The sequence below is a fragment of the Equus caballus genome, chromosome 17 (assembly GCF_041296265.1).
Source record: "Equus caballus isolate H_3958 breed thoroughbred chromosome 17, TB-T2T, whole genome shotgun sequence".
In the NCBI taxonomy this organism is placed as follows: Eukaryota; Metazoa; Chordata; class Mammalia; order Perissodactyla; family Equidae; genus Equus; species Equus caballus.
Window position 1 is genome coordinate 34,249,954 of NC_091700.1, and position 26,943 is coordinate 34,276,896.

A 26,943-nucleotide genomic window follows, 5' to 3' on the forward strand; every position below is an offset into this window, starting at 1 on the left:
TTAATCAGTCTTACATTTCTCTTTTGATAGGGTTGTGCATTTTTATTTTCCACTTTATTCATTCTGAAATGAAATGTATTTTGTCTGTTTGCTGTTCTTTCTTGTTCCATAATGACTTATTTTATGGAAATTTAATCTTTCATAACTTCTTTTTCATTTCATAAATTCTTACTGAAATTCATTGTTTCCAGTATTTTAGTTTTATCAAAACAAAGAAAAGAGAAAGATACAGAGACTCATATATTGTTTGTGTTTATTAGTATTTCCTTGCATTATTTGTCACCTTTCTGAGACATTGTGCTATTGTCTTTATGTTGTCCTGTTCCTTCAAGTAAGATAATTACCATGCCAGAGTCTACCCCACAAAGCAAATAGACCTAGTGATCTAAATTCAAAATTAACTCCCACACTTGCCGCAAGGCCTGCAGTTCTACTGCTAGTATCACTTCTTTGCATTCTGTCAACACTTAACAAAAGGCAATCATTTTTCCATGAAAGAAGTATATTGACTAGATATCATCACAAATATATTAGCAGAGAGCAGGTCTCGAGTAAACAGGTCAAAGAATTTCATTTTGGATAAAGATGAGTGAAGAAGGAAAGGCCTAGGTATGGGATACTGCTGAATCTCTGTACCGTCTCTCCCACTGACTTCTTTTTTGTTCTCTAGACAACACCCTGCTTTGGTCTTTATATCTCTTACTTGATACATAGGTCCCTAAATCCAAATCCCTGCTTCAAGTTACCCTACATACTACTTTGGATATGTCATCACCCTGCTCCAAAGCTCTGTTTGTCTCTACCACATGTAAGATAACATTCAAAGGCTTCCACAGTGTAGCCTGCACCTATCTTTCTCATACTATTGCACTTTTCACAGATTCTCTACTATTGCCAAACATGTCTACTCATGGTTCCTTGAACATACACACATAAATACTCATTTCTACCTGTGGCCCTCAAAACAATTTCCTTGCCAAGTAAACTTGGACTCCAGGTTCTTTTTTCTAAATCCTATCTTTCTAATTCTGCCAGGAGACCTTATCTTATTTCTTCAGTTTTCATGGATTTATACTTTCCTGAAATCCTATGGTACTTATAGTCTATGCTATTCATTTGTCACAGAGGTATAGGTTTGCTTTTATAGATGCTAGTTGTTTTCTTAATGTAAATATCCTAGCTCCTCAACTACATTTTAAATCCCTCAGGAGTAGGGACCAGTATATCCTTATACTCTTGGCATTCTCAATCCATAGCACACAGGCTTTTATGAGACTTACTCATAAAAATGTTCTCAGTAGAAGGTTATAGATGATTATGATGTCTACTTTATGTTTTTGGTTCAAAGGATCTAAAGTATATGTAGATAAAAGCTTACTGATATTTGACTAGTTGTACACAGAGATATGGAGGGTATGCTGACTACTTTAGAAGCTATGAGATTGAAGGGGTCACCAAGATAAAGGTCATAACTTTTAAAATGCAGGTCATGGCTCTGTTCTGAGCCCATATCAATGTGTTAACAAAAGCATATAACAGAGTACTCAGGTTTTTCCAAATATTTTTATGTTAAAAAGATTTAAAACTCATGAGGTTTAAGCAACTTCTAAATAACATTCTTGAGGATAAAGCTAAGCAACCACTTTCCACTTTGCTGCACAAATTCAAAAGCTCTGTTATGCCATAGTTAATATTGTTCTTATATCACCGAAAATGATCATCCGGTTCAATATATACACTACCTTCCTGAAGAGGTTTGATTTTTCTGTATATACAGACATGATTCTTATCTGAGCTGAGAACACATATGAAGTCACTCTTTAAGAACTGGCTCGAATATTTCTCACTCTGGAAAATCTTCTCCAAACCATTTCAGAATTAGTCATTCCTTGTAACGGGCTCCCAAAACATAAGCTCTCTTTCTCTATTGTAATACTTATTATTATTTTGTTTCATAATTTGTTTAAATTTCCATAATTTTCACTAGCCCAAAAATACCTTAAGGATATTTTTCCTCTTTTGTTTTCTCTTTTATTTGTTTTCCTTTTTTAATTCTTGGAAATTGTACATTAAAAGTGTGCCATAAATGTTTATTAAATGTGTGTTTTAACAACATATGGAAGTTTGAATCTTCTACCACCTGATTCTGGAGGTTTATTCCCTCAGAGATATCTGTTAAGCTTCAAGCAAACAGAAGTCCAACAAATGAAATGATCAGCAACAATAGTGAAACTTAAGTGGGCTCCTTACAGGTAGAATTATACTTTATTGACTTTGTAACCATCACTGTGGCTAAAAGAGCTCCCGGCACATTTCACATGCTCAGTAAAGATTTATAAATGAATGTTAAATCCTACTCTGACCATGTCAATTACAGAAGCAAATAAGAATTACCAACAACTATAGGGCATCCTCTTGCCAGCGAAAACACACGTTAGAAAATAGGGAGGTTATATTTGTATTATTTATTCCAGCTGTGTTGGCTTTCTGATGTTCTTGTCCCTTCTAAGTTGCTAAAGCTATTAGAATGAAACAATTCATAAAGTTTTTGAAGACCCACTCAACTCCTCAATCTTTTTCTGGTAACACCACCACAGGTTATGTGTAAGTCCATGATTTCTACCAAAAGATATAAATTTATATGTCATAGTACAATAAAATGTCCATATTACAAAATATGTGGAATTCAAATTTCAATGAAATTGTGGATATTTAGAGTATCATCTCATTTATAACATCACTGTGTTGATGAATGTGGACAGTAATAACTGATAGAACATCTTAATAGGAACATCAACGTCTCTCTCCATTATGGGAGAACTTTTTCAGATTTACCAGTAGTATATCTGTTATATCACTTTACTCTCCAATAACATGAATGGCATTCTATGTAATAGAATCACGAATAATTGTAAAGCTTCTGGTACTTCACTGCACCAGATGGCTTAACTATAGAAGAATTCACATGAATGGCATTATGTTTCTCAGACATCTGGAAAACTTTTAACAACATATGGAACCTAAGACTAGTGCTCCCAGTACTTTTTAATGGCAAAGTCATTAACATTTGCAAAAGTAAAACTCTGATATGGTAGCATTTTACCACATTCATTGTTGTTCAGACTTTCTACAGTTTTCCTAATATCAACTTATGCAAAACATTTATATATACTGAGTGATTAGAAATCTATAGATGGTCTGAAGTTTTTTGGCACAGGAAGCATTATGAAAATTGAAAAAGAAAGGAAAGCAAAGAGAGTAAAGTATAATTTAACCTTGTTATGAAAATAAGCAATGTTCCTTAACGGCTGAGTGTGTTTTTTAAAAAAATCACAGTGTGCTCTCTCCAAATTCTTAATAACTATTTGACCATCTAATTCATACTTGATTTATTATAGTTATGTTTCCAAATTTAGTGCTTAAGAAAGTGCTTTGGGATATACACAGACCTGATACTGCCTTCCTCTGGCATCATCCAGTTTATCTGGGATTTTGTTTTTTTGAGTCCCAGAATTCACCTTATTGAGTGAAGGTGAGTGGAAGGATCATATCTCTAATATTCTCAGGAATTACTAAGAGATCAATTATAAATAAAATTTATTTAAAATTATATAAGATCCTTTCAATTAACTATTCTAAGAATTAAGTAGGATTAAAAATAATCTCTAAGGTTAAGGATGACGATCAGAATTCGGTTAAGATACCATCTTAGCAATTATCCAATCAACACATATTATGTGAGTAAATAATTGCACACATAGAAGCTTAACATTCTTTAATACATTTCAAATGATGAAGATTGAAAATAAATGAAAGGAAGGAAGGGAGGAAAGGAGGAGGGAGGGAGAGAGAGCAGGGAGCAGGGGAAAGTAGGTGTTGGTAAGGGGAAAAATTCAAATAGGGTTCTGAAGGAAATAGTGAGGTATAAATTCTATTCCTTAATAGGACATCAAGAAATATAGCTGATTTCTCTATGTTGACTTGGATCCAATAACTTTGCTAAATTCACTTAGTAACACTAATAATTTATTTATAAAGTCTTTTGGATTTTCTAAATATACAATCATAAAGCTTCTTATTGATTGTCATTGTTTGTGGAAATTATGATTTCTACTCAATTCCCTCCTTCTTCTGGAACTCATTGCTCATATAATAAAACTTTCACCAGGACTTATATGTCTCTTATGTTCTTTTATATGTTTAACGTCCTTTTTTTTTCCTCTCTGGGCATTGTCTTTATACCTTTTTACTGACCTATCTTCCAGATAACTGATCTGACTCGTGACGTTGTTAACCCTCCATTATTACATCTGTTGAATTTTTCACTTTGGTTATTACTTTTTTTTTTGGTTTCTACCATTTTACTCGTTTTTCTGTGTAAAGTTTTGCTCTCTCCTAAAATCTTCCATAATTTTCTCTATGATCTTATACATATTAATCACAATTATTTTAATGTGCTTGTTTGATAACCCAAAAATCTCAATCACTACTAGGCGGACAGTTTCTTTTACCTATTTTTCCCTTCATGTTCAGTCAGTAATCTTATGTGTTTGTTTTGCTTTAATCATATTTTATAATTTTGGATAGGATGCTGAACATTTTGTGTACAAGATTGTAGAGAATATGGATAATGTTATCTACTTAATTCCAAAGAACTTGAAAGTTTCTTTTGGTAGGCAGATGGACAATGAATCACCTTGATATTTTCAAGCATCAGTTTGAGCTTTGTAATAGCTGTTATATTTCAGGTTTATATTTACTTTCAGCCTGTCATACTTACTTTTTGACCATGGTACTTGCTTTAAGACCCTGTTCAGGTCTAAAGTCAAGCTGCATCACAAAGCTGCTAAAATCTCAGTCCAGCTCTGTAACTTCCCAGCTGTTTTTCTTTGCTGAGTCTCCTAGAGTTTTTCTCCATGCGCACACAGCTGAGGATCAACCATTGACTTATGAACAATTTATATACAGATCTGGGGGTTCATTTCTCTGCATTCCCTTCTCTCCAGAACTCTGTTGCTTAAATTTTAGCCAAGCTTGAAGACCCAAACTCCAGCCTCTTTCTCCTCAGCCAAGTGGGACTACTGATTGCTGCTGGGTGTCTCTTCCCTTAAGAGGTAAATTAGAAATTGCCCCAAAGAAAAAAGTCAAGATGAATTTGGAAATTACATGCTACACTTTCCTTCTCCCAAGGACCCCAGTGGCTCAAATACAGTTTGATGCTACATGCTCTCCAGTGCCCTCAAACAGTTGTTTTTAAGAATATATTTTGTTTAGCTCTGATAACTGTTTTCAGCAGAAAGGATAGTACAATATGAGCTTCTCTGTCATTACCAAAAGCAGAATATCTTTCTTGCTTAAATTTTGATTCATTACTGAAATACACCATAATTGTTACAGATTAAGCAACTTGACAGTGTAGTTAGGAAGTCAGAGTCAGAGTGTACAATCACATTCAGATCTGTCTGACTGCAAATACTCATTTTCTTCTACCTTGCCTAACAAGCTGTATGTCTACGATAGTCCTAAATTTTTGCTAAATCTTATGTGTTCTTGTGATAATGAAGGTATTGACTGTTGATGAATCCGAATATTACATAATCAGGAATAAATGAAATATCAGAGAAGAAATTGATAACATAAAGATGTGAGGTACAGGTATAGAATATTGATGGAGCAAGATCCCAAGGGAAATAGAATGGAAGAGGATGAGGCAAAAACTAAAACAAGAAGAGAGTTAGCCTTGCCAGAGAAGGAAACTTCTTCCTCAAGGATAGAAATAAAGGAAGAAAAGAAGGGTTAAAATATGGAAAGTTCATTAAAGGGAAGTTGAAAAAGTTCTTATTATCGGTACATGGAGTCACATATTGAGAGAAAAAGACATTAAGGATGGAATGGAAGGTTTGAGAACAGTGGGAGAGATTTGGAATAATTGCAGTAAAGAAAAGGATGAATAATAACATTTGATTTAAGGATTATTGAAGTGCATTAAGAGTTTACTTTAGGTTTGGCAGCATGGAATAAGTCTCACGGGCATGGTACTCCTGACTTCAAGACTGGGTTGATATCTAAGAAAGCACAAGCAGGCAAAGCAGATGACAGGTAATCCAAGCACAGTGAAGTATAATATCAAGAGAATAAGGAATATGAGATTTTAGCAAACATCAAACTGAACTATAATCATTGTCTACTAATTCTGATTGTATCATAAGCAACACTGAGAAAACAATTGAAATTTCAAAAAATGCTAGCTAGGTAGAGAGCACTATAAAGCCAACCTGTGAAATAAGAAGACCTCAAGAGAAGATTCATTGGTAAAGAAAGAGTTGGAAAGTGGAAAATCAGAAAGTTTTTTGGTCAGAGATTGATAAACTATATGTGAAACACCTTCAAATGGTAATAAATATGTCATTTTAACCAAATAGGAGGGTGACTGAAATGTACAGGAGGTAGATGAGCTGTGAAGAATCTATGAAGTCAGGAGGCTGGCCCAGTGGCCCAGTGGATAAGCTTGCCATGCTCTGCTTCAGCGGCCTGGGTTCAGTTCCCAGGGGCAGATCTACACCACTTGTCAGTGGCCATGCTGTGATGCTGTGGCGGTGACACACATACAAAATACAAAATAGAGGAAGATTGGCAGCAGATGTTAGCTCAAGGTGAATATTCCTCAGCAAAAAAAAAAAAAAAAGAATCTATGAAGTCAGAGGCTTTTATTGTTTTTAATAAACAAAAAGAAATACAATTTTATTTGATAAGCATCAATATTTTGAAAAGAATAGCCTTGATAATTCATCATAAATACTGGCTTATATTTAGAAAAATGTAAACTGCTGTTTAAAATTAGAAAACAGCATTAATGGTGACAAGACTCCAAGTACAAATCTTGAGTATCAAAGGTATAAGTATTCTGCCACTCCTCTGATGGTTTTTATTCAATTTTATCAAAAGTCTCATATATTTAAAACACAATGTCTATTTCACAGATTTGATACAATGCATATTGCTGTTTCTCATTTATAACTCTAGTTCTTATTCTTCACTTAAATGTTTTATAAATGCAAATTACACAAAGAATGCATTTTCCTTAATTTAGGATGAAGTACTTATCCACTTTATAAAACAGTAGATATACACTCTGCTTAACTAGAATAGTCACAAAGCAATTTAAATGTCACCTTCTGGATATCAGTCTAGATCCAGTGAACAAATAAATAGCTCTTTAAATTGCTGATTTTCAGTTCATCAACTTTAGTCTTGTTTTTCACTTTTCTTTCTCTGACAGTTGTTCCCAGATTATTCAATGGAGTCCCTGAGAGAAACATTGTTACACATATTGAAGCACCAAAAATTTGCATTTCATATCTTGCATCCTAGTGAAATTATTAAATGGGCACTTTGTTACAAGTTATAGATACGATTGACTATGATCTGAAGTTGGTTTCACTTGCATGACTACACAGATCTGTGGAAGAGAGAGATCATCTATCATGCATTCACTAATTAGCTTCCTAAAACTGCTAGAGAAAATGTACTTTATTGGAACTACAAATAACTGAAATAGAATAGTTCAAAATAAGAAAAATATGAAATATTTATATTTTAAAGTTAAATCTGATATATGCAAAGGTTGATAGCAGTTTTATTTATAATCACCAAAACCGGAAACAACCCAAAGGTTTGCAACTAGTCAAAAACCAGTCAATGAATAAACAAATTGTGATACAGCTACATAATGAAATAGTGTTCAGCAATAAAAGGAAATAAACTAGTAATTCACACAACATGAATGAATCTAAAATACAATATGCTACATTAAAGAAACAGACCCAAAGGGCTACACACTGTGGGATTCCATTTATATTACATTCTAGAAAAGGCAAGACAGAGAGACAGAAGACATATCATCAGATGCTAGATTTTAGTGGGTGAGGGAGAGCATTTGACAATAAAGGGACACAGAATTTATGAGAGATGAGAAAACTGTTCTATAGCTGGATAGTGGTGTTGGTTGCCTAACTGCATACATTTGTCAAAAATGATAGAATTTTACCCTAAAGAGGGTGAATTTTACTTTATGTGAATTATACTTTGATAAACATAACTAAAAATAAAACCTTTATTTTATAATTATGTACTTCTTGGTATGATGTTCTAAAAAGGGTACAACATCACACTTGTAGTTTTCTTGCCAAAAAATGTGTTACCTCAATCTAATCATGAGAAAACACAATGACAAATTGAAGAGCATTCTACAAAATAGATGGCTAGTATTCCTCAAAAATATAAAGGCCATGAAAGCGAGAGAAACAGTAAAGAATTGTCCCAGACTTGAGGAGGATAAGGAGGTTTGACAACTAAATGAAAGTTCAAGTTCTGGATACTGGGCTAGAAAATGTGTTAATAGGACACTTGGCAAAGTTTGGAGATCTACTGAGTAGTTAACAATATCGTATTGATATTAATTCCCTGGGTTAGATGATTTTATTGTGGCTATGTAAGATGTTACCATTATAGAAATCTGGGTGAATGGTGGGGGAAATATGCATACTATTTTCAGCTATTTGTAAGTCTAAAATTATTTTAAACAAAAAAGTTTAAAAATGGTCTAGAATTTCACTTTCTTGGTGGAAGGCATTAGATAGTGGCAGCCTTCCCATTAGCAGCAACAAACTTGTATAAATTTGGAAATAATATTTTAAAGTCATCATAGACTTTATGAAATCAAAAGGCACTAGATGACCTCACATACCAAACTGGGAAAATACTTCCCCACAAGAGCTGATAACTGCTGGCTCTTTTATTTCCTGTCCAAATGTGCTATGCCTGGGCATGAGCTGAGGATCAAGTTTTTTATAGACACAGAAATGCTTTAAAAAGAAGAGAAAGCAGGTGAGATTTTGATGGCCATTTGGGCTGAAATCTAGAGGATGCTTAAATATATTGCCCATTTTACCAACTAGGACATTTGCTGAGTCTGAGGTGGCACAGGAGACTGGGAGTGTGAGCCTAACAGGTAGGAACAAATCTCCCGGTGTCCTGAAGCATGACCTTTCTGCAGGATTCTAGGCATCTGTGCTGTAACTGTCCCCTAGGTATTTCTGGAGATTCAATACTTTTTTCACATGCCACAGATCTCCATAACAGCATGAAATATTACAAGTATTATAGCCTAAAAAGTAAGTCTGCTGGCAACATAGTCTGAAAATGCTACTGAGATAAAGTCACACACCAATGGGAATTGCAACAAATTCATGAGAGTTTTCTTCCTTAAGATATTTGTCACATTTTAAATCCACATGTGTAAGTGGCTTAAGAACTAACTTAAAATATCCAATGGTCACAACTTTCAGGATGGAAGAGGCAGGAGCAAGTGTATTTTCTGTGAAGCCCATGTTGGTCATGCCCAAGCTGGAGCCATGCAGGAAAAGCAGAATAAAATTTCTCACAATCTTGTAGGTCTTAGGAGACAAAATCTTGCTAGAGAGAGGGATCTGAGGCAAATTCAGACAGGTGTCATCTGAGTATAACTAAAGCTGCCACCTAGCCCTGACTCCGCTCAATTATAATGGTACTGATGTAATCACAATATTATCACATCTGCCCAACAGAGGAAAGTGTGAACTATCTGTAGGAAAAATAACAGTAGTTGCTGTCTCTATAATTCCTTAAGCAATATGGGTGGTATAGAGTTAAAAAAAAAGAAATCACAAGACAGGGGAAGGGACAGGAAAAAGAAAACAGAAGCAAACCCACAAAATATCAAATGTTGTGTTAGAAGAATAGAAAATTTAAAATAACTATGATTAATATGCTAAAGTAAATAGAAGAGGTGGATAAAATTAATGAAAAAAATGAGAATAAACAGAAAATAAAAATGCCTAAAACAGTATGAAATTCACAATCTGAAACTATAAACAATACTTGAAATTAAAAGCAGCAGATTGGATACAGCACGAAACAGAATAAGTGAAACTGGATTCCAGTTAATAGAAAATGTAAAAACGAAAAAATAGAGAAAAATAGAAATTATAAGAGAGTAGAGCCTAAGAGACTTGTGAGAGTTAGTCAAAAAGTCTAATATATGTGTAACTGAAATCCCAGAGGGAAAGGCAAGACAGAATGGTGCAGGAGCAATATTGAGTACATAATGGGCAATAACTTTCCAAAGTTGATTAAAGATGCCAATGAATAGGTTCAGAAATCTCAGTGAACCAAAAGAACACAACAATGAGGGGGATCATAGCTAACCACTTAACACCAAAGATAAAGAGAAAATTCTATTTACAACCAGAGAAAAGACACTTTACCTTCAAAGAAGCAACAGTATCACGTATATATTTTCAAGTGTACATGAGACATAGGCCAAAATAGACCACAGCATGAGCAATAAGCAAGACAACACATTTCAAATAATTCAAATCTCTGACTACAATGGAATGACTATAGAAATAAAGAATAGAAAGACAACCACAATATTTTAAGTTAAATACTTGTAAGTTAAATATCATACTTCTAAATAATTAATGGGTCAAAAGAATAATCTCAGAAGACTTAAGAAAATATTTTTTTTCTTTTTTTTTAAGATTGGCACCTAGGCTAACAACTGTTGCCAATCTTCCTTTTTTTTGTTTTTTTTTTAAGGATTGGCACCTGGGCTAACAACTGTTGCCAATCTTTTTTTTTTCTGCTTTATTTCCCAACCAACTCCCCGCCCCCGTACATAGTTGTATATCTTAGTTGCAGGTCCTTTTAGTTGTGGGATGTGGGACGCTGCCTCAACGTGGCCTGACGAGCGGTGCCACGTCTGCACCCAGGATCCGAACCCTGGGCCGCTGCATCAGAGCGCACGAACTTAACCACTCGGCCACGGAGCCGGCCCCTTAGGAAAATATTTTAATTGAATGATAATAAAAATATAGCATGAGAAATATTGCAGAATGTGCCTAAAGAAGTACTTAAATGGATATATTATACAGAAGAAATATTGAAAATCAATGATATAAGCTTCCATTTCAAGAAGCACGGTAAGAGCATAACAAATACAACTCAAAGAAAATAAAAACAAGGAAATGATATAAAGAACAGCAGAACAAATAAATAAAAATAAAAACAAGCATACAGTAAAATAAAAAGAGTAAGGCATACAATCAGTATGAAAAAATTGGCAAAAGACTTGAACTGGAACTTCACAAAAGAGCATATCCAAATGGGCTACAAACATGAATAGTTCTGCAACATTTTTTAGTCGAGTGAAATTCAATCAAAACCACAATATGATATAACTACACTGACCAGAATGATGGCAATGAAAAGCACAGATAATAGTGCATAATTCTGAGGATGTGGAGTACTGGAATTCTCACACACTGCCTTGTGGGAGTGTACATTAATTCAACAGCTTTGGAAAACTGTTTGAAAGTCCCTACTAATGTGCATGCCTTATGATCCAGAAAATTCCGTTCCAAAATAAGTATCAAGAAAAAACATGTATTTCCATTCCCCTACAAGGACATATACAAATATTCATTACAGCAGTATATGTCATAGCCAAAAACTAGAAACAGCCCCAAAATCTATCAACAGTAGTATGCATAAATAAATTCTGGCATATTCACACAATGAAATACTACAGAGCAATGAGAATGAATGAACACAGTTAATAGAAGAGCGTGGATGAACCTCACAAACATAATATTGGGCAAGAGGAAGCCAACATAAAAGGTTGCTTATTACATGACTGCATTTATATAAATTTCAAAATCCAACAAAACTAAAGACTATATATTTACATGTTCATACACTGCAACTAAAATTTTAAAGAAAATGAAGAGACATATTACAAAATTCAAGATTGGTCAAGGAGAGAGACTCAGGGTGCTCAAAAGTACTAGTATGACGTTACTTATCAAGCTTGGTGGTGTTTTCAGTAGTGTTCCAGTGGTTCTTTAAAGTGTTCAAGTTCTGTTTACTCTTCTACAAGTCTGGTATACTTCACAATTCAAAACAATGTTAAGAAAGTGACCAGTCTCCTACAAAAAGAGTCATACTTTATATATTTTCAAAGAAAAAATTAAATCTTAGTGATATATGAAAGAAAAATTTAAAGCCTTTTAAATCTATTCCAGTCTGAATCAGAGAGCAGGCATCAGCCCGTACCCCAGCTCTCTGATACAGTTCTAAGCGGCCCTCTGGCCACCAAAGTTACTATGTGAGAAAGACTGTATTGAAGGTTTGACCTGAAGGGAATACTGATTTTTTATATTAAATAGAACTTTCCAGAGTTGTCATACTCAGAAAATTAGGTAGAAATTAGTATGCCCGAATGTTGCAAGCTATGAGAAATTAGTCTTTCCTGGTGAATGGAGTTTGAGGCAGGGAATGATAAGAGGTAAGATTCAACAGGGAACAAAGGGCCTGATTATCAAGAGCAAGAACTGCTTCTCCACTCAGGAACTGCTACTTTACCTGGCAGGTGCTGTGAAGTCACTGAATCCTTTTAAACAGAGAACTGCCATGGTTGAATGCGCATTTTAGGTACATTAATCTGGTGGCAATTTAGAAGCCTAAACAGGAAATGCTAAATAGCAACAGATTTTCTCCTTCTAAAAGAGGCTACAAAAACTAGAGTGCTAATTTCTTCTTATATTTTTTGAATCTCTGTGTAGTTTAACTTTCAAAGACCCACTTGTGCCAACAGAATAACATTCAAAAGAAGAGCCTTGCCATCACAAGGTCCTCCGTTCTCTCTACCAGGATCATTTGCTGGTGCAGAGTTTCTCAAATCAGAGTCTGTGGACCTCAAGACTCTTTCTTGTCCAGGAAAAGTCTATTATCTTGTCTATTGAAATCCTACTCATCTACCCTTCCCTCCGTTAGGTATTTATCTTTCTGAGTCAATCACTTCTTCCTCTCGGTCTCTCAGAACTATATTTAAGCCTCTATTGTGCACTAACTTCATCCTATCCTGTATCATACTCAGTTGCTTGTGCACTAATCTCTCTCACAAAACTTCTGCATTGCTAGTTGCATCCCTGCCCCCACTCTCTGGTACTTTACACATTATAATTGTGCAGTAATTTTTTAATATATATTTGCTATATATTTGCTTTTGAAATGAGGGTTTTCTTCTCTCAAGGGAATGACTTAAAAAATAATTAAAATGGATTATATTTATAATACATACACCAAGCACATGTCACACATTCTTCTAGACCACACATTCTCAAGAAGGATTATATTGCCCCCAAGGAGGCAAAATTTTGCCCTGTCGGGGGGGGGGGGGGAGGGGCAAAAAAACTTAAATATTATATGGTTTATAAATCTGCAAAGGGCCATAACACATCATTGTATTAAAATTTCACAGGGTGGGGATGACCAAGAAAAAATACCTCAAAAGGCTGTATATAGAGTGCAATCTTGAAAAACTGAGTAATGTTATCTTAGACACATAGTAGAGAACAGACAATATTACATCTATCCTAGTGGAGGTTATGTTGTAGAGAGAAAAGACAGACCAACACATGAATATACAAGCAACATATGAGATAGTGAAAAGTGTCCTAAACAAAAAGAGATGAAGAAACAGGCTTTTATGACAGATTAACAGAGTTTGCTTTAACTTGGAAAGTTATGACTGGCCTCTCCACTGATATAAACTTTAAAATGAGCGTATATCTAAATGATAAGAAAGAGCCAAAAATTCTAAAATGTAGGAAAAAGGAACTCAAGTCAGAGAAAACAGTTAGGGCAAAAGCCCTAAGTTCAAGATTGGCTTGTTATGTTTGAAGAACAGAAAACTTTGTGTGGCTATAGCTTATGAGGCAAAAGCTGGCATGAGAAGTGAGGTCAAGAGAAGGTTATTTTTAACATGGAGGGATAACAACATGTTTTATACCAGTGCGACTCATCCAACACTAGAGAGTTAATACTAGGAGAATGAGGGGAGAATTGATGGACTGATGTCCTTGCATGCAATAGGGGGATCGAGCTCAGTGCACAATGTGAGGATTGATTTTAAATAGGACCATGAATATTTTTAACTATAGTTTAGTAGGCAGGAAGGTAGAGAGTGTATGTGCAAATGCTAATAGGTGGGTGTTCTCTTCCAGTTGCTTATATTTTCTGAGTAAATTAGGAAGCAAGATCATCAGCTGAGAGTGAGAAACTGAAGAGGAGGTGTTGTAAATGACAGCTGAGAAGTGGTTGTAAAATAGTTCTCTAGGAAAAATGGAGAATCAATGGAACAGGGAATATGGAGTAATTGGCTGGGACTTAAAAGAAACCATTAGAGGTCTATAGCGATGAGTTTGAACTAAGAATGGTCATTGTAGTTGTGTGGTTTCTTCAGTCACATTCAGTTGCATGGATGCAGATGGAAAATAAGCAGACATTTGCTTTTAATTAAGGTTGTGGTTTTGACAAGCAAGTCCAATGAAGGGAGAGAAAAACAACAGAATTGAGCGTAAATGCAATGGAATGATTATAATGATTGGCTGTGGGATTTAAGTTGAACTGGAAGGCAAAGAAGATACCAAAAAGGCAAGAGAGAGTGAAAAGAAAATAAGATCAATAAATAGCTCTTTTGGACTTGAAGGGCTGCAAAACTTGAGAGAGTACGGGGAAATATGCCAGAAAAAAAAGGTAGGAGCTTGTCAGAGAATGGTATGAATGAAACTGAGATTATGAAGCAGTTGCAGTTACTGGTAAAGACAAGGTCTATGCAAGAATACGGCTACGGGAGTGAATGGTGAAACAGTGTGATGGACGGCACAGTAACTGGAGGAGAGGAGTTCAAGGAATTGATTTCTAGTATTTTTGTCTTTAATACATCCTCAATTGTTTTTTGAGGTCACTGAGAATTAAGATGAGTCATATTGAAGAGATTGAATGTGAACCATAAAAAGAAAAGATTACTCTTAAACATGTTCTGGTAAAGATGAAAGCATATCACTAGAAAGAGCCTATTTTTACTATTGTTGGGATAATATGAATTCGGATAGAGAGGAGGATGGGAATGGGAACAATGCCAAATGACAGTACTGATTTAATGACATACCTATTCAACTGCCTGATCAAAGTGTGTATCATTATTGAAGGAAAAGATAGTCCCATGAGTGTGGAACAGAGAGCATGGGTAAAATCGCTGATCATTAAAACTTTTTTTTAAAAACCTATTTAAATATAAGCAATTATTTTCAATTACTCTTCATATTCGATGTGTAATATTCAACAAGACAGTTAAAACCTATTTTTAAGAAATCATATTATCAAGTATTTATTTGAAGTCTAATCTTATTTCTTATAAAACATTTAATATTTTCTACAAATTTATAACAAAAGTAAACTTACATTGTAGCTTCATTTGTTGTTTTAGCAACAATATATTTATTTGCATATATGTATATTATGTGTTTATGTGTATGAATAGATAGACATGTACATTTCATTAAACATGTAGAGAAATGTTATCGTTTGATAAAAGTATTATAGTTATTACTAATTTTGATACATAATAACTTTTTCCATTATTTCCAAATGCAGAAAAACATGGTTTGATATACACATGCACACAAACACACACACACTTACTACAGTAATACCGTGCCTTTTATCATGCCATTTTCTTTAGTAATAACTAACAATTTTAGAAACATATTATATAGTGTTATTTAAAAAATAAATAAGGAGAAAAAACCATATGAATTTATCTTTTTATAACTTACAAAATGGGTAATAGATAATACTAGATTTATGAAATTTTAATCCTGACTGCTTTTGGTAATCTCTCTTACAAAAGACTTGCCATAATCTGATTTTCAGTGATTTTGTAATATTTATGGAAATGGTATAAACATGTTTATTTGTGATGATAAATACAATTAACTTTTTACATGAGAAAATAATTATGTTTTACCTCCTAAGATTGTATATTAGATAGTTTCTGTAAGTCAAATGAAGTATGTCCATAGCTCTGAGGTTTTATTAGAAATATATTTAAAGCATAGGATAAGAAATTAAATATTTTAATGACAAGGATGTATTGAAAACATCAATATTTTACTTTTCACTCTTTCTCAGAACATTGGATTAAAGTAGGTGGATTTATGTAAAAACATGATAGATCAGTAGTGATATGATATCTTGCTAGTTTATTTCATTATTGTTTCAATAAATTAAAAAGTGAATGACTAATATTTAAGAAATAGAATCATTTGGCAAGCAAATGGTTTCAAATATTTACTTTCTACAAAAGTAAAAATCAACTAATTAAGTTATCAGATAATAAATCATAAAAGTACATTTGATGATAGATCACCATAGGTTTTTTGGCTTTTAATTCAAAAGTTCAAGGAATTGGCTGATGTGGCTATGACAAATTTTGCCCTCCATACCCATCTGCTTATTTAATAAATAAACTTCCCTGATACTTATATTTATAACAACAAAGAATATAAATAAACTCCTGTTACTATTATCTTATTCTAGAGATTAATAATATTCATCCATGAACATGTAAATGAATAGGCAAGAAAACCTCATTTATCTCATTGAAAAACATACATATTTATTAAAATTTTTAAAATATTTCTATCATTTCCACCAATTGTTTACTACTTGTATCAATTCAGAAGGAAAATGTTAACTTAGAGCCTTATGATTGCAGAGAAATTTAGATGTCATTTTGATATATATACATATTTTTGTTGTGTAGCTATATGACAAGTGATCAATAAAAGACTTTCCAGCATCAACTTACATTACATCGAATAGCAGTCTGATATAAGGGAAGCAGAAATAAGGGTTTCAACAGAAAATGAACAATTAAAAATTGTCAACTGCTAAATAAAAACTTCATATACTTCAAAACGGATGATGGTTTATTTCAAATTACTACGCTATTTAGATTTCATTGCATGTGGTGAAAAGAGTTATGCAAAAGGATTATTTTTTAAATAATAATATTTCTAATTTGATGGAAATTATATCTTTTGCAACTACTTAAACTTATAATTTCTGATATTAACTTGAAAATCTGTAGGAAATACATAATTGATCAAAATTATTTTAGTGGGTACATGAATATTTGCAGGCTGTTGCTATTGGGAAACACACTTCTGACCTCTGGACACGGATCTGATAATTCTACTCATATCATGCTCGCCTCTCTTAACTAACTTCGGTAAGCTGACAAGTCTGACTTCCTGGTCGGTCCTCACAGGCCATATTTGTTGTCTCTCTTCAGTTCTCTTGATCTCAGATCTCAGTGATTCCTCTGATAGTTTGTCAACCTTGGAACCAAGTAACTTCTCTGGTCTGAGAAAGGGCTCCTTATTCTGTCCTTATAGTTTCAGATAGAAAAGAGTCACTAGACAATATCCATAGGAACAAGATACTTTACCCCTGGTCTTTTCCTATTCCATCTTTCAAATTTTGTTTCTTTTTCCCATAACGTAGGAAATTGATGCACTAAATATTCATATATTGTGGCTTGCCTTTAACTTCTCAGTATTCTAAAATCCTATCCTGTCTAATTATTGCCTGGCTGGTCACACCAAGACATAATTTATATTTAAAAACTTTTATCTCGATGTAGATTCAAGAAAAGCATTCATACAGCTATTAGGAATATGACTATGTGGTCATAAATTATATACAAACTTTAAACTTGCATTTGGAACTCCTCTTGACTAACAATCTACAATCTGCCTAGAACAGACATGTTTCATCTCAATCTGATAAACTCAGTTGAGCTCCTCCTAATTTGACATTTGTTCATTTGGGAAAAATTGACAGACATTTTGAAGGGTTACTATAGCATCGACTGCTATTTGTTCTATAATAACCATTTTTCCCTTTTTCCATGGTAATAAAAATTTTAGGTGTACTTATCATTATCCTGATAAAAAGTTACAATTCTCAGTAGTGATATCAGCAAGAATGGCAGAATAAGGAACCTAAAAACTTGTCTCCTGCATAAAAATCAATGAAAATACCAGAAAAAAAATTGTCAAAATAAGCTTTTTCAGAACTCTGGAAATTAACCAGAGGAGTGGAACAATCTAAACAGCATTTGTCCAAGAAAAAAAAAAAGCTGAATCTGAGTAAGAATAGTATTATGGCATTTTAATTTGCCTAATTCCCATTCTCCCCTCTCCAGCTCCATGGTATCCTTGAAAACCAACAGCCTTCTAATTATATTCAAACCAGTAGTCTGGAAAGCACTAGAGGATGGCTGGAGTTGGAGCTCCTCCCAAATCCTATTCCCAAATAACTGTCATTACTTTACCTGTCAGGTAGTTCCCTGGAAAATCCCTCTCAAAAAATTTGTCTTTCTTTGACCTGATTCAGAGTTTGCCCAATGTGAACAGCCTTTTGCATGGGGAATTTGTTGCAAAAAGTTAGTAACAATTGTTTAACATTTTAGCTACCTGGGGCAATAGTAATAGAGCAAGTAGAGGAAGATGGGCATGATGTTAGCTCAGGGCCAGGCTTCCTCAGCTAAAAAGAGGAGGACTAGCAATAGTTAGCTCAGGGTTAATCTTCCTCAAAAGAAAAAAAAGAAAAAGTTCTCATCACAAGAAAATAAATTTTGTAGCTTTGTATGGTGACGGATGTTAACTAGACTTACTGTGGTGATCATTTTGCAATAAATACAAATATTGAATCATTATGTTGTACATCTGAAACTGTACATCTGTACATCTGAAACTATAATGCTATATGTCAATTACATCTCAATTTAAAAAATAATTATTTCTGAGTTCCCCCTCCTTGCTGTTACCACCTAACCTCAGGGGATCGCAGGAAAAGGTTTACATTTGTTCTTCACTTCACGGTGTCAGCAACTAGGAAGAAAGAAAAGTCTACTTAAATAGGTTGCAGGTAAGCAACATGAGGTTACATGCTGGTTTGTGTTTGTTTTTTCACCATTGCTCATGGTCTTACCCAGTCTACAGTTTGCTTCTGGTAGTGTGTAACTCCTGGCTTTATAGTTGTGCATAGTCTATAAGACGCACTCTCCAATGCTTCCTGAATTTGGAGATAACACATTCATTCTTCCTATCCTTAGTCAGCAATCCACTTCAAAGCCTCTATGGGAGGAGTTAACTGTCCTATTGTGTAGCCTTTTGGGGAGCTGGTGAATCAATCCACATCCCATGTACCATTCATCATCTTCTCTAAAGTCAGAAGAAACTAAAAATTCCAAATATCAAATAAAACAGGAAGATAACCCATATTCTTTTCTGATTCCCTATGCTATGTTACCATAGCTCTTCTTCTATTCCCAATACTTCACAATTTAAAATGTATTTATCAGTTCTTCCACTCAGCATGATTGAAAATAAAGGTGAAAATACCACCTTTCTTTATTATAAATTATACTGGGGACTCCCCTTCACAGGAAAACATACTGAACCTCCCTCATCTATATAAATATAAAAAATATAAAGAAAAGGACAAATAAGAAATATAAGAAATAGGAAGAAAAGGCTAAGTGATTTTTTTCTAATGGCTTGGGGGTGGAAAGAGACATTCTAGATCTTCTAAGTCGTTTGCTCACCCTTAGGTAGATCTCTAATCAGCTTTGTCATTGGTTATCTAGTGTCTTTGTTATATGTGATCTGCGTGGGAAATGGTTTCAAGGGAGGAAAGCAGGATCTAAAGATTGATGCTTCAAGTCATTGCCCCAGCCAAACAGTTTTAAAACTACCCAGTTTTGCCACCAAGAGATGAAAGGATGGTAAAAATCAGGTTTATATATATTTTTATATTTTTGAAATATTTTCCCAAGTCATTACTGTCAAATTGCTAAGTTATCTGTATTTATTTTCTCTTGGAACTTTTTGTTTCAGTATTCTAAGGAAACATGTATATGCTTGCTTTCTTCACGCTCTTTGTTTAAATTTATCCTTAGTAAGAGTTTAATGTTCTCAGAGTGCAATCATGAACAAAAATAATAAATAAAGGATCTGTATTATGTATGCTCACAAAATATTCACAGATGTTCAAAAACGTGGCAAACAATTTTCTGCAGATTAGCTCTCTGGGGAAGCTATACTCTCTCCCACGCCTCTAAAGAACAGGTATTTAGAGAAGTTCATGCTCAGTTTCACATGTCAACTGTAAAAGCAAGTGAGAACCTTAAAGCCACTGTCAAAGTAAGAAGTTAAGAAATAAATCCCAAAGCAGTCTAGAAAATAAAATTCACTTTCTTTAGGCTTCATCTACTTTGCGAGAAAGGAACATCAACAAAGGATAGAAGTTTAAGTTGAGACCTAAAACAAAAGTCAGAATCTTCAAGGCAGAGAAGAAAAGGAAGGGAGAGAATGCAGCTGTGGAATATGACCAACAGTCAAGGAAGAAGCAAAAGCAAACAATATATTTGGTTAACAAAGCACCTCAGGATAAAATATCAGATAATTGACACCACTTATGTTTTGCATTCCCAACTTCATGGATTCAATTGCAGTGTGTATTCATTCTCCTGAATCCAAACATATTTTCCCAATTCAGCTCTCTGTAAAAGACACCAGAGGGATATATCCAAGTACTTATTGCTTATTCCAATTGCAGATCTCACAGGAATCTCAAATTCAGCATGTCAAACTGATATCCTTATCTGCTTCCTCCCCAGTCTCTCTTCTCCAAAATGTGTTTAATTTAGGCCCTTATTTAATTTAGGCCCTGATCGTTTATTTCCTCTAGTAGAGTAATAGCCACCTAAATAGTCTCTTTGACTCCCAATGTATTTCCCTTAACTCAGTAGGTCTTGACCTTTACTGGAAACATACAACTCTTTCTCTGATGAGAGTGAAGAACACTTTACTATAAAAATGTACACACACACTTACACGGACATTTTGCCTGCAATTTTAAAATAATCGTATATCCATGAATACCATCCTTAATCCTCGAAGCAGTTTTTGGATCCCAGGTTACTAGTTCCTACTCCAAGCTACTCTCAAAACTTCTGCCGAAATAATCACAAAGGAGTAAGTCTGTAGTGACTCTTTTCTATATGATAAAATTCAAAATCTTTGGCCTAGCACATCAGGTCTGCCATGATGTGAATGCTCTCCATTCGCCAGCCTCTAATTTGTCACTCATCCTCCTCTTTTCTGTTCTGAATTATGATAAGTTCTTGGAAAGTAACTCCCTGATAATTCTGCTGCTTTACTCAAGTTGTTCTCACTGCTAGAAAAGCCCTCTACTTTCATCACCTGGATATTTTCTCATGTTTAAAGACAGCTTAGACATCACATTCTCCAGTTAAATATTACCAACTTTTCTTCTTTCACCTCCATCCTCTGCTTGGATTAGTTGTCACTCCTATATACACCCTCTGTTCCAGAGTGGACCTGTAGATTTTTCATAAAAATCCCCCGACTCTATGAATGGTTCACTGGAAACTCCCTGTGTTCACCGGGCTTGGGAGAGGATGGAGAACTACTGTGATGGGGAAAGTATCCCTTCCCTTTCCTTTCTTTTGCCCCTTCCCACAGGGAGAAAAGGGAAAATTTCCCACCATTTCTAGCCACAAAACTTGCTTTCCCCATAAAGTCAAGTATGAATCATTGTGTTCCCTTCTTTACTTCCCCAATTTTCTAACAAAGGATGGAAAAAGGTATAACAGGGATAGTTCCACTGCCTCATATTGAGTCCTTCAAGAGATGTCTCCTCCAATTCTTAGTAGCAAACTTTAGCTTGGGAGCAACTAACAGCCTTTTTGTGTTCAGCTATCTTTATCATTTGACCCCAAAAGCCTCCCTTCTTGGTTCCTGTGTCTCCCCAAGTCCCTTGTTAATGCAGAGGTTTTTCCTTCTGCCTATACCATGCCTCTCCATAAGGCTCACATCTAACTCATAAGGCTGGGTGGTGAGCACACATTACATCATCCCCCTGTACTGTTGCATTTTTCCTACAAGCATTTATGCACAATTGTTTCTGTCCTCCCTCGGCCCAAATCCAAAAAGTCTCACGCATATTAACTTCTCTCAGATTTGTTCTGTTTTTCCAAATTTTTCCATACATTCACATCTAGCAATGGAACACACTAAACTCAAATCCAGTTGCTTGCTGTGGAGAGCTATTAGAATATTTGCATACTGTAATGTAATTTTCTATCCATTTCACAGAGTATGAGTTCATGAAAGTTAACAACTTCATATAGTAACTCGATATCCTAAAGCATCCAGCACATGACTGGCACGTAGGGATTAGAGTAGTGCTTAGAAGAGTGGTGTTGGGAAAATTAAGATAATGATTATAAAATCAGTATCTGGTACATCGTGAACCTTCAGTAAATGTTGGCTTATTATTATAATGTTTGCTAATTGTCAAGGATAAATGTAAAAGAAAAGCCCTAAAATATATTTCATCTCTTACAATTATTATATAACTTTAACAATACCCCCAAAATTTTTTCTGGCTGCAGTTTCCAGTTTTGTTATGTTTTTGAAGACTGCAGGTATCCATGTGCGTTAAACAAAGACATTTCTCTGTAGGCATTCTTGTAAAATAGAAGAGTCTCAGTGAGAATTACAAAAATGTAATAGCCTACACCTTTTTACAGCTGGGCACAATTTCCTGAGGCTATACAGTGTGTACTGCAGAGAAAGGAATAGAAATAAAGTTGACATTCTTCAAATTATATCACTAAAAACATTAACAGCCTCAGGGAAAGGAACAAATGGAAATTTATAATGCATCTAAGAAGTACAGTGAATTAGAGACTTCAAGAGCAATAATAATAAAAGTATGAGTACTGTAGACCAGCTTAGCAAATATTCACGTATCTGATGCAGAGAACAACCTAAATACCTATTGGAATGCACAGCAGGATATATCTGGGTGGACTGATCAGTGTTTTTATAATTCTTTTAATAATGTTGATATAGACCAGAATTGTGATTTTTCGACTTTTCTTTTTCTTTAGCACCATAACTTTTTACAAACTTTTACATAAAAATTCATATACAGCCCCACTATATGACAGTAAGTATGAAAGACTACTACAGGTTCTTTTTGCTTAAATCCCTGCTTCCAATATATTATTCCAATAACGTATCCAATATTATATTCCAAAACAAGTCCTCCATATATCTCCTAGGGTAAATCAGATCACTTTCTTCTCCCACTTACAACTCTCCAATAGGTTTGTTAGGCACACAGAATAAAAACGTAGACATCTTTCTGGTCTACAGAGCCCATGAGATCTGGTCCATGCCAACATTTCTAACTTTCTCATCTCATTTACTCACTATCTGCAAGCTATAAGCACCTTCACTTATCTTCTCCATCATTCCAAGCTCCAAAATTTGTTCATGATTTTGCACTGGTTCTTTCCTCTGCCTGAAATGCTCTTTTAACTAATTTGTGCATTAGCTGGGTTATTCCTGTAAGGACATCCTCTACTTAAATGTCACCTTCTCAGAGAAGCTTCTCTTAGCCACCAAAATAATGTAGTTGCCTGGTCATATTTGATCACGGAACCCTATTTTAACTCTCCACATGGTACTTACTACTGGGGTCTTTTCATTTTTCTATTAATTTTTATTATGCCTTCCTCCACTAGAATGTATATTCTATGGGAATAGGAATTTATTTATTCCTATTCACCACTCTTGCAACAGTATCTGAACAGTGCCTGGCATAGTGGGTACTGAATGAAGGAAGGAAAGAAGAAATGAACGATGAGTGAGGCTCTTCTCTTTGTCTTTGGACACCTTGCTGTCCTTGCTTTCATTTTCCTACCTCTAAATTCTGTCGGACAGATTCTTTCAAGTACTCTGAAGAATTTGATAAATACATACCTCTTCCGAATCCTTCCACATTCTCAGAAAGAGGCATATTAGCCCTATACAAAGAGAAATGTTAAGTTTGTTTGTTGAGAGGAATTAGTTTCCATATTAAGACACAGCATCCCACAGCCATGTATTCTCATTCCTTCTCTTCTATCTGAAAACATTTTCTGTTATGTAAACACGAGTTTTCAGCCATATCAGTAGACGAAGACTGTGATCACTGTCAGTAGTCTCATCTTCACACATTAAGGATAATGAGAAATTGATTTGCTCCCGGCAGATCAGTTTGTTCCTTTAGCCTTACTGAGATAGCAAGATGTAGAAAGAAACCAGATGGCTGTGACTAGGAGGAAGGATGGCTCTGGAAAATAAAGAAGAATCAATGCAAATTTTGTGAGAAATACTGAGTGTTTGCAGATGACTTTTTTTTTTTACTCCTGTCTCCAGTTACATAAATTTTCAAGATATGCACGATAGCTCTATTACCATATTTTTAAAAATTATCCTAAACATACAATGGGACTTTATTCTTTACTTGTAAGAAATACAAGACACTTTACTGATTATGGTATGTTTATATTTTCCAACATTTTAGTAACATAGAAGGGGAACTAGATTTCAGTCCCTCTTGCCCTCTTTTTTAGCCCTATGACTTTAGGTAACTTATTGCTTCATTACCTCATTTTTTTAAACTATAAATTAAAGAGATTAATAGCTCTGCTTTATGGGGACTGTAAGTCATAAATAAACCAAAATAAGTATCTATCAATAACCCAAGACTAGGCATATAGCAGATGCTCGGAAAATACTAAATGACTCAATATAGACATAGAATGTTGAAGTCAAAATGTAAAAACAGATTTTAAATTTCTTGATTTCTAGTTCAGGAGCACATCCATCTTAGCTCTTTCATTTAATTATTATTGGCTTCCTTATAATTTAGTCCACATGCAACCTCCTTCCTTAAGGAATATAACTATAAACAATTTTTAAAACAAATCATTTGGCTATATACTGGACCTTACAAACTGTGATTACTTTTTTCAATTAATTATGATATTTTTATCAGTATTCCTTCTGTCAAAAAGAAATCTGTCCAAATGCATACTTGGATCTACAAACTTATGTCCTCTCAGAATCGAAGAGCTGTATTTTCTCTTGTTTCCTTGAACTCTTCCTTGTCTTCATTCTTCCTATCATTATTCAAACATGCTGTAATATTTCTCTTCTTTAAACAAAATTCATGAACCCATATACCTTTCTAGCTTTGTCCATATCTCTCTACTCCTCTTTACAGGTGAACTTTTTAAGTTGGCTGCACATTCTATTGTTTTTTTCTTCTTTTTCTCACATCTCACTTGCTCTTCAACCTTCTTCAATATGAATCCTAATCCCACCATTACACTTACACATCTCTTGTTAGCTTCACCAATGATCTTCATATTGTCATTACAAATCTCTTCCTGACTTCTCAGCAACATTTGACATATTTATTAGTATTTTCTTGCCCTTATTTTGACTTCTGTGACATCCAGCTTTACTCATTCTCCCACCATCTCTTTGAATATCTCTGCTCAGTACCTTATGTCAGGTTCTTCTCCTCTTTGATCTCTAAATGTGAAAGATTTCAGTGCTTTGTCCTAAGTCCTCTTCTCTCAGTCTTCACTCTTGTCCTAACTGAGCTTACCCTGACTTCAATACTATTCATATTGACTTCCAAATTTAGATCTCCACCATTGTCCTCTTTTCTGAGCTCTAAACCCATGCAATTAACTACACAGATTATATCTTTACTTAAATGTCTTATGGATGTCTCAAACTTAACATATTCAGAAGTACACTTTTTTCTTCTCCAAACTTGTTTCTCCTATAGTCTTCTTGTTTTCTCTGTAAATCACACCATCTACGCTTATTCATGATTCTTACTCTTCCACAAATCTAATATCACACTAAAAGAGTGGGACTGCATAGTGTGATAGCAAAATGTCAACTCTTTATCCTTTTTATCCCAGTGCCTGATCAAATCTGGTATTTCTTCCATGCCCTTTGGTTGAAGTTTCAGGTAGATCACATGACTATTCATGCCACTTTCAGTTAATAAAACTCCTCCAAACATTTACTCTCTTAACAGTCTCGTGTTGGTCACTGTATACCATGTCTAAAAAAAGGGTAAGACTAGACATTTTATCAAAATTAAACTCTCTCTTCCTTCTCTTCAGGTCTTATTTTAGTTGTAAATCTGCACTGGGAAGAGCCACATGTAAGCTTTTCTCTATTCCCTTTATGTGTCGCTCCTCTCCTCCCAATCCCAGGTGCCTTCTGGGTCCTGTGTTTGGAGATTAAAATGGTCTAGAGGTAACGGGCAGAAAAGATCTTATTTGACTGGTGCTTTAATCATATGGCTTTAATGTCTTCTGGAATTTCAGGTATGCAAAAAGCAACGATTTCTTAATGAAATCATTAGATACAATACTGTTTTTTGTGACTATAAGACATTCAAAACTTTTGCAATGTGCATAGGAATAACACGAAATAATACTACCCAGAAATAGCCATTGCTAATATCATTCCAGAAAGTTTACTATGCATGTACATAAAGGACAGAAAGCAGAACATATGTTCTTGTTTACTTAGTCAGCATCAATTACTCTCTCCATTTTTTAAAATTTTCAATGTTTTTAGTTAGAGTATGCTAAATAAATATTAATTTTGCTATTTTAAATTTTCTAATATTTTAAAAAATATTTTTAAAGTTTATTTTTTATTGAGGTAACAGTGGTTTATAACATTATATAGATTTCAGGTGTACATCATTATATTTCGATTTCTGTGTAGACTACATCATGTTCACCACCCGAAGATTACTTACCATCCTTCACTGTACACATGTGCCTTCTTACTCCTTTCACCCTCCCTCCTCCCCACTTCTCGTAACCAATCTAATCTCTATATCTATGTGTTTGTTTATTGTTGTTGTCATTTTTATCTTCTGGATGTGACTGAAATAATACGGTACTTTGCTTTCTCCATCTGACTTATTTCACTTAGCATAATATCCTCAAAGTCCATCCATGTTGACCCAAATGGCAAGATTTCATCTTTTTTATGGCTGAGTAGCATCCCATTGTATATGTATACCACA

At 34.5% G+C, this 26,943-nt stretch overlaps 1 long non-coding RNA gene across 3 annotated transcripts in view; it reads right to left on the minus strand.

Moving 5' to 3' along the window:
- LOC102149829 (uncharacterized) overlaps positions 1-26,943 on the minus strand; it is a 100,401-nt gene that overhangs the window by 1,949 nt on the left and 71,509 nt on the right. The window contains exons 3-4 of one of the 3 annotated variants that reach the window (XR_011427689.1): positions 23,811-24,162; positions 16,536-18,842 (exon numbers count right to left, since the gene is read on the minus strand). The exons of 1 other annotated variant lie outside the window; for it this stretch is intronic. This is a non-coding gene — a long non-coding RNA (uncharacterized lncRNA). Of the gene's footprint in view, positions 1-16,535; positions 18,843-19,760; positions 24,163-26,943 lie in introns of those variants that run through there. One more of the 3 variants, XR_011427688.1, reaches the window with a different exon arrangement.